Below are 13645 nucleotides of genomic sequence, written 5' to 3' on the forward strand. Positions count from 1 at the left end.
TTCTTGACACGTTGTCTCCTCATGTTTCCCAGCGTTAGCCAGAGGTGGCACCATCTTTTTCCTGATGGGAAGAGATGTGGTAGTTGTTGTGGCCTAGGGACTGTCCTGGACTCCCCTGCGAAGAGATGAGGCCTGCAGTGTAAGCCATGAGTGAGAGAGACTTTACTGAGTATTGTCACCTTGGGCTATTTCTATTAATTATATGAAAGGGGACTGGTGATGAGAGTAGAATAGAAATGTAAAAAATAATGACATCTGTGAAATCAGTGGCTTCTTGACCTTGCCCTATGGTTGTGGATGTTAAGTACAGCTGTTGATTTAAGATGCAGTGTTCAAAAGCCAGGGACTGAAAATAGAGGCTAGAGTCAAAAAAAGGTTGGTGTTCTTGCACAAGGAACAAGTTGCACAAGCTATCTGGCTTTGTGGTATCACGAATAGCTACAGTCCTTTCTTAGTCCACTGAGGCAACAAACTTCAGGGACTACTGCAGGTATGACAAGCCAGATGTGGTCCTCCTAACCTCTGCTACCTCGAACCTATCTGTCACTGCCAGCTCTGAGGAGCCAAGTAAATTAAATATTAGAAGGAATGGGAATGTAATAATTAAGTGTTTAAAAAGACAGATTAGAAAGTCTATTGATGGCATTCACCTTTGCAAAACATCTACACTGCTTGCTGTAGGGAGCAGAAACAGTTTTTTAAAACAGCAGCAGGAGACAATGACAAATCCTCTGCATTACCCCCCGTGACACAAACAGGGTCATAGGAGAGAGAGGTCCTGGTTCATCCGTAGTCATAGTAAACAAGAATGCACCTCAGAAATAAGATTAAACACTTTCAAAAGCCAGTCCATGTTCTGGTACATGTTCCTGGAGAGCCCTGTACGTCCAGTTCTGCCAGAGCCCATTTGCATAAATTGCGAGAGGGAGTCCAATTCTGCCAGCTTCCTAAGTGCCGTGTTCAGCTTTATCTAAACTGTATTGGAAAAGAAACACAGTAGAGGTTAGTGGGAAACAGTAAACAAACTCCATGTGCAGCAGCTAATGTAACCACGTGTTTGGGGCAGAGAGAGACGAGCAGGTGCTCTCCTGGCTGATGGCCACAGCTCAAAGCCTTAATCCAAGTATTTTGGTCAGGAGGCTGCTGGCAACTGTTAACCAAATCTGTCCAAGGCTGACATCTCTTATTTATGGGTAGTTGGTGCATGCAGGTGGTGCGTATGTAACCGCACCCAGGACAGCTGATGGGAGTTAGATGAGCTGCTGCAACAACTTCTGTGTTTTGCTTTGTCTTCTTTTTATCTTTAATCTAGAATATTTTTGCAACAATGGAGAGAGATATAAACAAAGAATTTGTGTACATAAGGTAGGTGAATTTGATGCTGGCTGGTCTGCACCCCTGCTCAGTTTGACACAGAAGAGACGTGGTAACCAAGTTCTGCTATGTCTCAAATCAGCACTCTGGTCTTGACAATGCAAGATTTGATGATGCATTTTCCTAAGTATTATTATAAGCTAATCTAAAGCTGTGTTCCTCTGAAAGGGGAAGTTCTGCCCTCTCCACCCTTGCACTGCAGCCTTCTGGGCTTGCACTGGTACCCATGTGGTTGTATGCTCAGACAGTTCAGCTCACTCATCCAGCGGGAAGCTATCACTATGTGTTGTAGGCTTTGCAGCCTTAGGAGCTTGCTGCTATGGCTTAGAGCAGGAATGAGTAGTCACAGGTGAGGGGAAGGGCCAGGCTGCCTTTTTTCACCAGTAATGCTTATTCAAATCTACCTCAGCTACTTGAGAAACCACACCCATAAGTAGTTTCAAACACTGTAAAGATTTGACTTCATTATTTGTTTTAGTTAAAAGCATTTTCAAGCTCTGATAAAACTCTGGACAGATATCAGTGGCCCTTGGCAGAAAAGATGCTTTTAAAAGATTGCACTAAGCTAAAATAGTAGTTTACCCGCTTCTACAGAATAAGCAAGGATCCCAAAGGCCAAAACACCAGCAAACAGGAGAGGTCAGAGCCTCTGCCCTGGGGGGTGTTTAACCAGGAAAGCCAGCCCTGAGGAATGACCACAGCTGCTCTTCTGTGGAGGTGAGGCCAGTACTGCAAACGCAATGCTGTGGGATGGAGTGAGCACTCCTCACCAATGGCCATCCCTGAAGTACTGACAATTGCCATTTGTTTTACTCCTGTGAGTGAATGAAGAATGCTAACCGTAGCCCTTTCCTTCTCTCCTCAGCTTCCCTTAGAGTTCAACTAATTCTAATGCATCTGGTGATGAAGGCAAGGTTAGTACTGAATCATGCAAAAGGGATTCCTGTGGCACAGCTGAAGTCACAGAGTTTATCCTTGACTCAGCCCCCTGCGGTGTGCAAGCAGAGCATAGCGCTGCCCTGCCTGCGAGTGCTGGGCTGGGGCTCAGCACAGGGCATGTTCCTGAAAGCGGCTGATGTCTCAGTGCTGCAGGAGCTGCATGCCTGCAGATCGCCATTGGTTTTGCTAAACTCCTTAGAGCTGTGCAGGGCATACTGCAGTCCCACAGCGCTGTCACAGAGACGCAGAGGTGGGCTGTACCACCCTGGCTCATTGGGACCTGGGCGTTACATGCCATAACTAAACAAATGCTAGGAGGAGAGAGGCTAGCTGGAGATGTGGATGGTAAAACATAGGACATGAAGAAAAAATACAGTACTACTTGCCATTAAACATTTATGAGTAAAACCCATTTGTGTGTCATCTGACCCCTTTAATTTCTTGCATTATACCCAGCAGACATTTTTAGTCTACTGGAATTCTGATGTGTTGTTTTCCTTTCAGTCAGAAGAGATTTAAAAAAATGGTTTTACAGATACGCAGCAGGTACTGTAAATGCTGCTTCATAAACAACATAATGAGCAAATTGAATTAAAAATCAAAACACTGTTACAAAACAAGGCTCAATGTTCTGTTTCTTGCACACCAAATATTACCATTGAGTCCAGGACCTGAGTCTAGATCACTCTGCCTGGGAAAGCACTAAAAAAACAAACCAACAAACAATGCTGATTCTGTAAATTAATTGTGAAGCACTTTGCCTAATAGTTCAACAAGCACTGACAAATTTACAGGATGGTCTATGATCCTGCTTCTGAAGATCAGCATTCATTTAATCCATTCTGCACCCTCAAAGCAGCAGAGACTGCAGCACTGTGCCTGACACATGGCACAGGTTGTGCACAGGGGCCACAGTCCCGGACCAGCCTTCCTAGGATGGCACCACCCCAAGGGCTAGAGCAGGGGATAACTTGGTCCCCAGTGCCAGGTCAGCTGTGACTAAGGATTAGGGTATTGCTTTTGGACAGTGAGTTCCCCAGGTATTGCAGTTGGATACCAGACTCTGGACAGCATCACAGCTAAACCATTCCATAGATTTGGGTGAGTTTTCCCCAAGTGGTCCGTGTTTTCTCAGTAAAGAAGTTACAGTGTCTCTCGCCCCCCAATCCTGCTTGTAGGGAAGAGAGTTTTCCTTGTGTTACAGCATCAGCTGAATATACGCCAATCATGCAGCTTCCTCTCGGCTCTCCTTGACCTGTGGTGTTTTCTGCATTGGCTCTCAATGATTGTAAAGGTTTGCAGATTGGGAAGGTCGCACTGCCTGTGAACGGGAGAGGATGTCCCTTTGTGCAACTTCCAGAGTCTACCTGTCTCTAAGTAGCCTGTATATGTAATAAAAGGGAGTACAGAAAGCTGTTTCTGGTTCTATTTACCTGTAGGTTTTGTCTTTTGTTTATTAGGTGTGGAAAAAGTAATTAATTTAGCAGGGCTTTGGGAATCTGTATTTGCAAATTATTTTCCTCTTCACTTAGAAAGCAAATGTAAGAACCCATGAAAATAAATAAGTAGGAAGGACTACTGCTACAGAGTTTAGTTTAGGACAAGCAATGAATCTGTCATTGCTTCAGGTGTGGATAACACTGGCTTTCACACACTGGGTTCCAAAGTGCAGAGGTACAAACCTCACCTTTTCAGCAGGAAAAAAAAAAATACACTGGCTAGGATCTGAGATACATCTTCCTAGACTTAGGAGACTGAAATTCATCTACCTTGTCTGAAGTGGAAATAAAAAGAAACAAAAACTCCTTCAAGTGAGAAAATCAGGTGAGAAGGGCAAAATGTCAGCAAGAAGTTTTCCCACGGGAAGTAGTTCTTCCAGGCTTTAGTATTTGAACAAACTGGTGGGTTTTTATTATTTTTTCCTTTTTTTTTCCTAAGTGTTTAAGGTTGTTTTGTTTAAGCTGTTCAAAACTAGCTCTGGTAGTTGAGTACAAGGAAAAAACCAACAAGAGAACATGTGTAGTGGTAAAAAGAGGAGTCATCCACTCAACCTGTATAAAGATTTTTCACTGCACTTTCAAGTATTTTAAGCACTTGTAGGGAAAAAAAAAAACACTGAATACCCTTGAGGACTGATCTGAGAAGTGTGTGCATTGGGAATTTTGTTGGAAGCAAAGATCTTCTTAGAGGAAATAATCTTTGGACACTTCCCTTCCCAATCTCATTTTCTCTTGGTAATATAGGCAGTGAGACAGACATTTTCACTAACGTGATATTTAGCAGGGGTGTGAATGAAGGAGTGGGAGTGCAGTCCCATACTCTGAAGCCTCCATGCTGTGTTTCTGTAGAGAAATGGGACCCTGATTTTTTTGGTTCCCTGAGAAGAGCTGTTTTTCCAGTGTTATCACATGCAGGCCTTTAAGGTGCTCACAGGAATATCATGAGTTTCTAAAAGCAGATACCCAAGCTGCCTTCTGACAGCATCAACAACCAGGCAGTGACCATCAACAACAAAGCAGTGACCACCTCTGGCCTCTTCCCAGCTGTAAGAGTTTGCTTATCAGTAGCGCTGAGAGAATAACAGGCATGTCTCTCAGCAAGGACTGCTGTAAGGAGGTGCCTGCAGCCTACAGACACAGAGGCAGACGCTGTGGCCGGCAATCTAGCACAGACACAGATAAGAAAGTTCAGACTTGTCAACAAGAAGGAGCAGGAGGTGGTGTAAGGGACTTTCTGAGGGCATCCTCAAAGAGCTCTCATGTGACATAATATACACCAGGTAAGAGTGCAATGTAATTGTCATTAGCACATTAAAGAGAAGAAAGGCTGCAAGAGTACAACTATGCAAACCCCTGTTCGTCGTTATTCAATTATAAGCAAGCTGCACCTTGCAGAGGTAAGATGCTCCAGCCACCTCTTACACAAACCCTACTCTAGGTTAATGCAGTCCCAGAGCCAGGAGCACCCCCATTGCTTGTTTTCTCATTCTTAAATGTTAGAATAGTATTTGGCGTTGCTTTTATCCTAAAAGTCACACAGACTAAAACTGCAGGTGCTGCATTTCAGTGTGAATCATAGCATAAATATCACCACAGTCACTGCTCACCACAAGGTGGTTTATTTCAAAATGACTGTTGCAACATTCCTGCTTTGTTTGGTTGTTTTACAATCCTTCCTCAACTCCTGTCAGCACACTTGTCTCTGGGAGGTGAGAGAGAGGGTCTCATCTCACCCCTGGTCACCCTTGTAGGCACAATCTGTTCAATTCACCTGTAAAAGAAGGTGAGGGGTCTCTCATCTGACCATTCTGCAAGATAAACAACTGTGGTGATTTCACATGGTCAGGTTTTTTCGCAACATAACCACATATCTATTACATCCAATTTCCTGCACAGCCTGTATGTGATGCATTGTGGTAAAATAAGGGGAGGTATCAGGTGCAGGGAGACACTCGAATGCACTGCTGCATTGACCTAAGTCTCTGCCTGGGGACATTGCATTGCACAACCATCAAAACACAGACCACAATGTGCCCAGACCCCTTGTCCTCCCCTCACTGACCTCTGTCTGTCTGTGTAGGGGCTCCTGTAGAAGTACGAAGGGCATTGCTGCAGGAGTTCTGTGCCTCAGCAGGAGGGACGTATCTCTCTCATCAGAGGACCTACAGTCATCTCACTGTCCCTTTGCAACATGATGTCTTCAGCCTATGTCGGCCAGGGTAAGAATCTGGTAAACAGGAGCACAAATCAAAAAATTATGTACCTTGTGACCTATTTAATGGGAAAAAGACCATGTCAACCCAAGCTACTGCCAGAACTTGTTTAATTGCTATAGCTGCTAGCCACATAAGTCATGTGTGGACACTGGAGTTTGAAGTCACCAAGCTAGTAGGGCCCTACTCAACACACTCTGTGTATGTCTGTAAAATGCCTGGCTTGACGGGACTGTACTTAGGCACATGGTACTCCTGCAGAGTACTACAAAGAGTCTGGGAGTTGTTCTGTCTTTCAAAGGGAAAGCATAATGCCTTACTTTCTCCAGCACTCGTGCTAGTGGGTGTGAATTTACCCTGTTCTGCTCAGGGTCCATGCTGAAGGCAGCCCTATAGAGAAGTCTTGTCCTCCACACTATTTGCTGCCTCATGCTGTCCTTTCAGTTAGTCTCTCCATGTCGATAGACAGCTGGGCTTTTCTGACAGGGGAAACAACTTGAAATGTAAGAAAACAAGAGTTTGCAAGGATGTTTGCAGCACAGCAGGTGACTTATTTAGTCAAATAGAGAAAAAGAAAAAAAAATGAAACATCTATTCCAGCCTGAGGAAGCTCAGAAGAAAACAAGTCCTTCCACTGACAAAAGAAAACCCTACGGAGGCTATAGAAGAAGATAGCACATAAAGTAAGGCTCAAAGACAAGTGAAAAAAGGCTGTAACAAGGTCCATGTAAAACAGCAACTCTGATCTTCTGTTCTCACCTTGCCTACCTCCATGTAATGTGAGCGAGCACTAACCCGTTCTGTAAGTGGCATTGCTTCATCAATTCTACCTAAAGAAAATGCTCAGTTCATAATGCTCAGAGCCTTCTCCTCCCTGCAAATAAGTTCTGAGGGAAGAAAACCAGGAGGGTTTGGAACACAGAGTGAGGAGCATCCCTCCAGCATAAAACACGTTGTCCACAAACAGCAACGCCACCAACATTGATTCACCACATTCAAGCCCTCACTTTGGACTCTTTGGATGTTTGTAACTATTAAATATTGTTGTAACACTTGTACAGGTTGGAAAAAAAACACTAGCGATTCTTATACTCTGTATTGCAGAGAGTAACACCTGCAAAAACTGCTGCACAAACTCAACAGCGGCTTTGGGGCAGGGAGAAAATTTCTTCTCACTAGTTCCACTTGGCCTCCATAGCATACAATATGCTTACACAACTCGTAGGAAGTTGCTAATTTCTCAAGTTAGGTGTTTCCACAGCAAAAAAAAAAAGTCAGGTTACTCTCCATCTAGTCGTCTGAAAAATACCATCTTATATTACATGCTGTTCAAAACACTCATTCTTCAGTGAGGCTGAGTATATGTGCCCTGTAATTAGTTTTTACTTTGCAGTCTTCATAAAATTTAGAACTACAGTGCTGAAAAAAAAAAAACAGAGGCACTGCATTACTAGTGGACAAAAGACTTAGTGTTGTCAGCTATTCCCTGAGCAAAAAGAATTCATTTCGCCATCCCACAGAAGCAGACAGTTAGGTATTTAGGGCTCAACCCTGCAAACATTTAAATACGTGTGTAGTTTATTCATGTGAGTGAATTCACAGAATTTTATGAAATCACCTTTGTGGATAATATTACATGGCATGTTTTTTCACTCTCTTAGGAACTGGGATGGCTGGATGTTCCTGTCAAGTGTTTTAGAAGTGGCAGTGGTCTGTTTTTAAAATTCATATTAAATAATGGATTCTTAATGTAATATGTTGAGCTTTAGTGCTAATCCTTCCAGTGCAACTGCTTTTCTAAGATGTTTGGTTAGAAAAATTATTGATGTTTATTCTCATTGTTCGCATTGTTGGTTTCTGCTACATTGTCAAATCACCCTTGGCACTCAGAGGGTGTTCAACCTTTACAGTGATTTCACTTACCCCAAGACTTCACATAATCAAAACCAGTCAAATGGAAAACCAAAACTCATCCTGCCTTTGCCTCCTCCTTTGTCTGCAATCTGCCTGCTTGCCATGACAAGGCTTGGTCTTCCTAGCCAAGAAAACTGCACTGCTCTTTTCCTTCAAGATGCTTCAGTTTCTTTACAAAATAAGCACAGGTAGAAATGTGTTCCCTCTGGTTCTTTATAGCTACAATTCATCATTTCAATAATCTGTCTGCCTTCAGTAACGACACAAAGGCAGCACTAGGATCTTCTGCAAGCAAATGAGAGAACTAGCTGTGGAGACAGCTGGTCAACATAGATTCTCATTATCGCTGGATCTCTCTTTTGTCTCCTTTTCCTCCTTTCTTCTTCATAACTCTTCCCATCCCCAATGAGGAAGAGAGAGGTGTGCCACAGACAGTCTGGAGCTGTGCCTGCTCGGATGGGGGAGCACCAGCAGCTGCCGAGCACTGTTTTCTAGTAGCTGTGGTCTGCCTAGCTTTCCCCCAGTGGAGGCTTGCTTTGCTTTTCTTCTCTCCTACCAAACTGCCGCCTTCCAGGCAGGTCAGAGATTTCTCTTCCCTTTCACACCTCACTTGCAATGACCAATGTGCTCAAAAGATACAGGAGCAGGGAAACAGACACACGGATGATGTGATGCCCTAGGTCTCATACTCTTAGGGGGAAAAAGCACAAAAGGTACCGATGGTCTGACTAAGGGAGAATGTCTGCATTGCCTACCTAGTAAAATTCTTACAGATGCTCTTCAAGTTCAGCCTACGTAAGGATGCAGAATAAGGCACTGTGCACTTTGCTGTGGTTGACACAAAACTGCTTATTTTCTTGTCTTTCTGAAACAGGAAAATGGAAAAAACTAGTTGTGTTGAATTTCTGTTCGCACCCTCTGTTCATAAGAAGATCCTGCTTTGTGTCGCACTCAGCAATTTAGTGAGAAAAACAGTGGGGTTTGTAACCTTAAAAAGCTGTTGGAGAAATGAGGTAACCCTGACTGTTCCCAGAACCAGTGGGAGGGAGGAACAAAATGGAAACTTGGGGGAAAAACAACGGGCAACAGGCAGGTGAATGATGCAGGTGCACGACTGCAAGTACAAAACCAAAGGTGAGGAGAAGGTTGTCCAGGAACTTGAGGATAAACTGTTCTCCTATGATATGTCTCACCTACTCAGCATTCAAAAAGAGCCAGCCACAGCCCCACTATCTGCAGTCTTATCAGAAGTAAAAAACACTGAACACTGCAGCTGGGTTTCTAGGAATGTACCTTTGCTGTTGAATGTGAGAACAGGTAACAAGCATCCTTCTGATTTCCTCTGCTTGAGGAGGAGAACAGCAATGGCACAGCCAAGACCTCACTGGACTGTGATATTTCCATTCTGTTGTTTCCTCCTCCTGGCCTGCAGTGAATTCAGGATGCAGAATTCCATCTGAGCTAATTTCTTGTAGTCTTTCCAATATTTTGCATGAAACAAACGGTTCTGGGACTTTTTCAAATAACATGTTAACATTTTACCTTAAAAAAAAAATAGAAAAAAAAAAAAGAAAAATCAGCTTAATTGGCTTTCATCTTCTGCCCCTAAAGTTTAGCCAACCTTGCAGTGACACATAAGCCAACTTCGCAGCACAAGGTATTTGTTTCTGCATCCAGGCTTTAGCTAGGACAATAGATAGTAAAGCTGAGTGGAGATTTTATAGAGACACAAGTCCCAAATTATTTTCACGATTGATCCCCTAATTCTCCACAGAACTTAATTAACAAAGCACTGTTAGTTAATGTTCATGGAAGAGGAAGGCATTTTATGTGGACTTGTGCAAAGCATTTGACACTGTCCTGCACAACATCCTTGTCTCTATATTAGAGAGACATGGATTTGCTTGATGAACCACTCTGTGGATATGGAATTGCCTGGATGGTTGCACTCAAAGACTTGTCAATGGCTTGATGTCCAAGCAGAGATCAGTGATGAGTGGCGTTCCTCAGGGGTCGGTATTGGCACCAGCACTGTTTTAACATCTTTCTCAGTGACATGGACAGTGGGATCATGTGCACCCTCAGCAAGTGTGCCAATGACACCAAGCTGTGTGGTGCAGTCGCCACACTGGGTGCCATCCAGAGGGACCTTGACAGATTTGATAAGTTGGCCTATGCAACCCTCATCCAGTTCAACAAGGCCAAGTGCAAGGTCCTGCATATGAGTCAGGGCAATCCCAAGCACAAATACAAGCTGGGCAGAGAATGGATTGAGAGCAGCTCTGAGGAGAAGGATTTGGGGGTGTTGGTTGATGAGAAGCTCAACATGACCTGTCAATGTGCACTTGCAGCCCAGAAAGCCAACCCGATCCTGGGCTGCATCAAAAGAAGCAGGATCAGCAGGTCGAGGGAAGTGACTCTCCTCCTCTGCTCTGCTTCCATGAGAGTCCACCTGGAGTAGTGCATCCAGCTCTGGAGTCATCAATGCAGAAAAAGACATTCACCTGTTGGAGAGGATCCATAGAAGGGCCACAAAGATGATCAGGAGCTGAAGCACCTCTCCTGTGAAGACAGGTCAAGACAGTTGGGCTTGTTCGGGCTGGATAGGAGAACACTCCAGGGAGACCTTATAACAGCTATCCAGTACCTAAAGAGGACCTACAAGGAAGATGGAGAGGGACTTTTTACAATGGCATGTAGTGATAGGACAAGGGGTAATGGCTTTAAACTGAAAGACAGTAGATTGAGATTAGATATTAGGAATAAATTCTTCACCATGAGGGTGGTGAGGCACTGGAACAGGCTGCCCAGAGAAGCTGTGGATGCCCCATCACTGTAAGTGTTCAAGACCAGGCTGGATGGGGCTTTTAGCAACCTGGTCTAGTGGAACATTTCCCTGACCATGGCAAGGGGGTTGGACTAGATCAGGTCCATTCCAACCCAAACCATTCTATGATTCTGTAATTCAATGATTCTGTGATTCTATGATTCTATAATTCAATCAATGCAAGGCATTATATTTAGTAGTGATACTACTACAGTGAGGTATTTTATTATCTCCTTTTTCTTTGTTCTGTTTATCTTCAATCAAGATTTAGCCAAAAACATACAATGTGCATTAACACACTATCTAGAGTGGTTGCTGCCCTCTGCTTCTCTCAAACAGTAGCGATAAGGTAAGGCTGACAATTAATGAAACTGAGTTTTACAGAGTGAATGGTCTTGCTGATAAAGGTTGGGTGCAGGAGGGAGAAAGAACTTAGTTTTGCTCTTTTTTGTTTTGAGGAAGTTGAGGTATAAAAGACTGCTATAAAGGACTACCAACTGACCTGATGGGTGGAAGAGAAAAAGCCAGGGAAAATGTTGAGAACTCTCACGGATTCTACTTAAGCCAACTACTAGTCACTTCTGGCAACTCTGTCCTTTGTTTGTCTTCATTTTCACTCTGCAAGAGAAGCCCTCAGCACACAACTTGTCACATGAGGAAAGGTTAAGGGACAGATAACTGGCGGCAGAGGGGCCTCTGGCTGAGGAAGAGGACTTCTGCCTAGCCAAGGTTACCATAGAAGGAGCAAACAACCTTGGCGGCGCTGGGGATGTACGGGATCATCTGCAAGCCACAAAATCCTCCCCAAGACCGAGTGAAGACGGCATGTTCTGGCCAGAGCTAACACATGCATGTTGTGCTAGCCATTCTGGTATCATTTCAAAACATGTGCATACCAATTCCTGTTGAAAAGCAAGCACGGAAAGCCAGCCAGTTATCTGAGTCTGAAGTTTCTAAACTATTTTTTAAAGAAAATCTGAACCTACCAGCCTTTTTTTGATAGGTCTTTAGAAGTTGATTTAGTGTTTTCAGTCTCCTTCAGACAAACCAGGCAACTGAAGACTTGAATACTGGGCAATGAGCAGTGTTTTATGTAGTTTTTAAATGTAGCCAAACACTGAAAGGTCCAATCTCAGCTTGACTTTGTCAGTTCTGCTTGGCTTTCCTTTCAGTGAGAAGCAAAGAAGAGGAGGGGAAATCAGCTTTCTAGGTGGAATGAGAAATCTTTCTAGCCAGCCCAACTAATTCTAATCTAGTATTTTAAGGAGCATTTTAATGGAAATGATTGTAGCATACTAAATGCAGAACATTGTATACAATACACAAAACTGTGTGATGTTATATTTGTTACAGATATGTTATTTCATGAAACAATTATTGGTAATAAAAAACCTAAAAATACTCTTCTTGCTAGGAAAAAAAGAATAATTAGAAAAATATTTTAACATTTATTAATATGTTGACATTTGCCACTGTATATACAGTCAAAATAGTCACAAAGTAAGGTTTTAGAGGTAAACTCTAGACTGCTAGTGTGTTCAATCTTTCATATGTTTCTTCCTTTCTTTCTCTCTTTCTTCCCTTCTGTCTGTCTCCATCACACTATTTGGGAATTAACCTTTCGCAGCCAGGCTGTGAATGTACCTAGTTGTAGATCTGAGTGGTAGGACTGAGGACCTGTGTACATTTGCACTGAAACCTGCAGCAAGGAAAGCCTCTGTCAGCAGAGATGGCAGCTGGAGCCTCCTGCATTCACCCAGGCAAACCAGTTCCCACGGAGCAGAGGAGGGACACTTCAGCCAGCAGCTCCTGTGCCTCTCCAGCATGTCTGCCCCAGCCATGGCCAAATAAAGCAAGACAAAAAGAGCCAAAACTATGTTTTGAACAGGTATTTGCTTAGTCAAATACAAAATCATTTCAAAATTTAAAAAAAAAAAAAAAGTTAACTGTTGGAGAGGAAAGAGCCAGTGCTGTGTGTGGATTCCAGCATGTGCTCAGCTGTCTGCTCCTCCTGCTCATGGCAGGCATTTGGGATCCGTGTCAGGGGGCAGAAGCCAACCCAGGCACACAGGGCAATGGGGTTTCAACACCAACTTTCCAGAAGTGGGAAAAGGTCATATTTTTGCATTAAATCGTGGGTTATTGTAGCAAATCAGTTGTTTGCAAGCCAGTGTGCAAGGTATAGCTTACTTGGCTGACGCCTGAGTCTCTGACTTGCAGCAATACTGCTCAGGGAAAGAGGAATCTGCAAGTAAAGGACACTGACATGTGCATGGTGAGACTTGAACTTGAGCAGGTCCGAATCTTATGCAGCCTGGCCACAGTCCAGCACAGCTGCATGCCACCGCGGGCACCACAGCGATCACCCCACTCCAACCTGCTTTGCTAGCACTACGTGACCACAAATCAGCAGATCACCCACTGTAAAAGCAGACAGAGACACAGGTGATAAGGATGAGAAATGATTGTATGAACGTTGTGTCAGTCACACACTGTGCACTTCTGCAAGTCTAAGGGTAAGGCCTAGCAAAATCCCTGTGGATGTTCCCATATGGTGCAAGAGGAAGTTGCACAAGCTTATAGCTGCTCATGGGACAAGTCTGAGAAGCAGCACTTGGTTCTCAGCTCTGCAGCTGCTGTGCTATGTCTGGCCTTGTTGTGGAGTCCAAGACACTGCAGCAATGTGAAACAGTTTCCTAAAATATCTTGTTTGATGCTGGCCACTGACTGAACCAGCTTCATCTCGCATCCAGACAACTGTCCCCTTGTGCACGCTCACTGCCAGTGCCCCATGAGGAGCCAGCACAGAAGCCCTTTTCCTTCTGCTGTGCTGTCCTGAAGCTTCAGTGTGCACAATTAGGGTGCTCCATGGGTTGAGG

The sequence above is a fragment of the Nesoenas mayeri genome (assembly GCF_963082525.1).
Source record: "Nesoenas mayeri genome assembly, chromosome: Z".
NCBI lineage: Eukaryota > Metazoa > Chordata > Aves > Columbiformes > Columbidae > Nesoenas > Nesoenas mayeri.